Below are 4671 nucleotides of genomic sequence, written 5' to 3'. Positions count from 1 at the left end.
AGGAGTGGTGTGTTGCAAATTCCAGAAGCAGCTCTCGAGTAGTTGAAGGGATGCAAATTCCAGAAGTAGTTTTGGAGTAGTTGAAGTGTTGTAAATTCCAGAAGTAGTTCTGGAATAGTTGAAGTGTTGTAAATTCCAAAAGCAATTCTGGAATAGTTGAAATGTTGTAAATCCCAGAAGTAGTTCTGGAATAGATGAAGTGTTGTAAATTCCAGAAGTAGTTCTGGAATAGTTGAAATGTTGTAAATTCCAGAAGCAATTCTGGAATAGATGAAATGTTGTAAATCCCAGAAGAAGTTCTGGAATAGATGAAGTGTAGTACATTTCAGAAGTTCTGGGTTAGTGTCATTAATTCCAGAAGCAGTTTAAGCTTCTGGAATTAATGAAATAGTTTAAGCTTCTTGAGCTCTCTCTCTCTCTCTCTCTCTCTCTCTCTCTCTCTCAAAGAACTTCTTTCCCACCGTTATCCCTATACTAAGGGGTCGGTTGCCTGATACGCCTTTCCTTACAGCAACATACATATATATATATATATATTATTATATATATATATATATATATATATATATATATATATATATATATATATATTATAATATAAATATATATATATTATCTATATTATATTATATATATATATATATATATATATATATATAAAGACAAGTTAATGTGTGAAACAGAAAATGTGTCAAATTAGCATTGATATGCAAAGTTTGGTCACTATACCAACCCACTTATATAAGCATCACCGTTTGCCAATCCCTTTTCCAGGCTTCCCTGTTCCAGGTTTCCGTGTTCCAGGCTTCCGTGTTCCAGACACTCCGTTTTCCAGACTTCCTTGTTCCAGACATCCCTTTTCCAGACATCCCTTTTCCTGACTTCCATTTCCCAGACTTCAATTTTCCAGACTTTCCATTTCTAGACTTCCCTGTTCCAGACTTCCCTTTTCAGACTTTCCTTTTCCAGACCTACCATTTCCAGCCTTCCCTGACGTTTTACGTGATTCAGACCTATGTAAATATATCACGCCGTCACAAGTAATATATATATATATATATATATATACATGAAACATGTATACTACCTGACCTGACCGCTTGATCTTTTGTCCTAACGAACTTTAATTAGCCTCGCCTCATCTCTCCATAAATAACGCCCCCCCTTATTAGCGACGCTGATTGATTGATTGATTGATTGACAGGTCTTCGCGCGGGAATCAACCGCGACTGGTTTTAGTCTTCTCGCGAGGCACAGAAACACGCCGGAAGTGGCTCGAATATTAGATGATCAATTATGTCTCTCATTCGCTCCTTTCCTGACCGTCGTCGAAAGTAGCGCGGATTATAATCGTCCGTCTCCCTTGGGAGGGAAAGGGCGAAGTGATGTAGTAGGAGTTCTGCTCCAGGAGGAGGAGGAGGAGGAGGAGGAGGTGGAAGAAGGAGCATAAGAAGAAGAAGAGGAAGAGAAGGCAGAAGAGGAAGAAGAGGAGGTGGAGGAGGAAGAAGTAGAAAAAGAGGGAGGCGGAGGCGGAAGTGGAAGAAGAGGAGGTGGACGAGGCGAAAGAAGAAGAAGACGAAGAAGAAGAAGAGGAGGAGGAGTAGGAAGATTTGGAGGAAAAAGAGGAAGAAAAAAAAAGAGGAAGAGAAGAAGGAAGAAGAAGAAGAAGAAGAAGAAGAAGAAAAAGTAGAGAAAGAGGAGGAGGAGGAGGGGGGAAGAAGAAGAAGAAGAAGACTAGGAGGAGGAGGAAGATGATGAGGAAAAAGAGGAAGAAGAGAAAGAGGAGGCGGAAGAGGAAGAAGAGGAGGTGGGGAGGAGGAGGAGGAGGAGGAGGAGGAGGAGGAGGAGCAAGAAAAAGAAGAAGAAGGGGAAGAAGAGGAGGTGGAGGAGGAGGAAATAGAAGAGGAAGAAGAGAAAGAGGAGGTGGAGGAGGAGGAAAAAGAAGAATAAGAGAAAGAGGAGGAAGAAGAGGAGAAGGAAGAAGAAGAAGAGTAAGAAGAGGAGGAGGTGGAGGAGGAGGAAAAAGAAGAGGAAGAAGAGAAAGAGGAGGTGGAGGAGGAGGAAAAAGAAGAATAAGAGGAAGAGGAGGAGGAAGAGAAGGAAGAAGAAGAAGAAGAAGAAGAAGAGTAAGAAGAGGAGGTGAAGGAAGAGAAAGAGGAAGAAGAGAAAGAGGAGGAGGAAGAGGAGAAGGAATTAGAAGAAGAAGAAGAAGAAGAGGGAGAGGAGGAGGAGGAGGGGGGGAAGAAGAAGAAGAAGACGAAGAAGAAGAGGAAGAAGAGGAGGTGGAGGAGGTGGAAAAAGAAGAAGAAGAAAAAGAGGAGGAAGAGGAGAAGGAAGAAGAAGAAGAAGAAGAGGAGGAGAGGAGGAGGCGGAAAAAGAGGAAGAAGAGGAAGAGGGGGCGGAAGAGGAAAAAGAGGAGGTGGTAGAAGAAGAAGAAGAAGAAAAGAGAAAGGGGAGGAGGAGGAATAGGAGGCGGAAGAGGAAGAAGAGAAGGTGGAGGAGGCGGAGGAAGAAGTAGAAGAAGAAGAAGAAGAGGAAGAGGAGGAGGAGTAGGAGGAGGAAGAAAAGAAAGAGGAGAAAGAGAAGAAAGAAGAAGAGGGGGAAGAAGAAGAAGCGGAAGAGGGTGTAAAGGAAGAGGAGGAGGAGGAGGAAAAAGAGGAAGAAGAGAAAGAGGAGTATGAGGAGGAGGAGGAGTATGAGAAGGAAGAAAGGAGGAGAAAAAGAGGAGGAGGAGGAAGAAGAACTGAATAAAATATGCAGACGAGAGAAGAAGTTAATTATTAAGAGAGGAAGTTAAGGAATCATAGGATAACGAAAAAAGAAAAAAAGTAACTAACAGAAAAGATGATTGAAAGTAAATAGCTAATAAAAGCAATAAGTGCAATAAGAAGGCAATAAAGAAGGAGATAATGAAATCATAGGACTCAGAAAGTGGAAGGAGAGAAAAGTCTTCGTAGAATGAGTAGAAATAAGGAAGGAATATCATGTGTGATGATAATTGTAAGGCGAAACGAATGTAGGAAAAATAATAAAAGAGGGAAGTGGGAGAATTTACAAGAAGAAGAAAGAAGCATACGAATGAAAAATAAATAATTATAGAATCTATGAGCGGGAAAAGCCGAAGAACGGACAGAAAGTGGGAATAGGCAGTATGAGAAAGAAAAATGAGATAAGAGGCCATGAAAAAGGAGTAGTACTGAAAGCATATGAATGGGAAAGTACAGTAAGTGAAGAACTAGGAGACTCAGTGATGAATATTGATAGGAGGGAGAAAATATGTAATGATTGAGTGTTAAGTAACTATTTGACAGCAAGACACAGAGGAATTATAAAAAGACTGCAAAACGAATGAAATTAAAGTATTAAAACGAATTAAATTAAAGTATTAAGTAATTACATGACACCAAGACAGAGGAATTATGAGTAAAAAGACCACAAAACGAATGAAATTAAAGTATTGAGTGATTACTTGACACCAAGACACAGAGGAAACACGAGTAAAAAGACCACAAAACGAATGCAATTAACATACAGGAACAGCGGAGTAAGCTGCAAGAAGCAGCTGTATGGACAATGAGCAAGAATGAAGAAAGTATAATGAAGGAAATACGATGCACGAGTAGAACCAAATCCCCTCGCCCTGGACTATAATGATATGCGAGGGGTCATTACGCCCGAGAACTGAATCACGACGTCGACCCGTCCCGTACAAGTATGGAAACAAATTCTCGTGGGGTTCCCCCGGACAGTCCCAAAACAATCCGTTGGGGTGAGAGATGATCGGACGACCCTGAATAAATGATAAATCAGGAAACGCAAAAGGGCAGGAGAGAGAGAGAGAGAGAGAGAGAGAGAGAGAGAGAGAGAGGGTGCCATGGTCGCGGAAGATCTCCCTAATTGAATAAGAAGACAAATCGTCTAATAGAGCAAGGAGTGCAAAAAGACGAAATGGAATTAGCTTTTGCAAGGGAAGAAGGGAAGGGTGGAAAAGGGGAAAGGAGAGAGAGAGAGAGAGAGAGAGAGAGAGAGAGAGAGAGAGAGAGACTTATTTCATGTTCATCAGGTGGTTATGAATTTAAATGAGATTTTGAACTGTCTTTGCATCGCGATGGAATCTGATACACATTGTTTCCCCCAAATGACTCGATTTCCTCTCTCTCTCTCTCTCTCCTCTCTCTCTCTCTCTCTCTCTCTCTCTTTCAGTTCGAATAGCAGAAAAGCTATTATGATTCCTTTATCTTCCGTCTTTTTACCGTTCTCCTCCCCTCTTCGCGTGTTCCTTAATTCTTCCAAGGGGTGAAGACTCTGGCCATAAGTATCACACAGAATGATGTTCTCCTTATCTAGTGTGGAAGAGCCATTTAAAGGGGCGTCAATTGCCAATTCAAGGAGATTAGAGTCGGATATTTGTCATATTATTTTAGCGCATTAGTTGACAGGTTTTAAATGCATATGTTACGGTGAAGAGGTGGTGGCTAAGTGGAGATGATCGTATTGCAAAGTCTGCTTTATTCTATATAATTGAAGTTGAGGGAGATTGTTTAATATTCATATAACTTTTCATTTTGATTTTTTTTTCTTGGATTTTGTTTGTGAACAAGATACATCTCAAATGCATCATAGAGTGAAGCATGTTTTATATAAACAAAGTTGAAGGAAGATTGTTTGACT

General features: G+C 40.7%; 1 pseudogene; it reads left to right on the top strand.

Moving 5' to 3' along the window:
• Positions 1-2751, top strand: part of LOC135209383 (glutamic acid-rich protein-like) — a 32657-nt pseudogene extending 29906 nt beyond the window's left edge.
• The last annotated feature ends 1920 nt before the right edge of the window (positions 2752-4671 follow it).

Source organism: Macrobrachium nipponense, chromosome 37 (assembly GCF_015104395.2).
Source record: "Macrobrachium nipponense isolate FS-2020 chromosome 37, ASM1510439v2, whole genome shotgun sequence".
NCBI classification, from domain to species: Eukaryota; Metazoa; Arthropoda; class Malacostraca; order Decapoda; family Palaemonidae; genus Macrobrachium; species Macrobrachium nipponense.
This window is presented reverse-complemented; position numbering and strand designations above follow the sequence as displayed.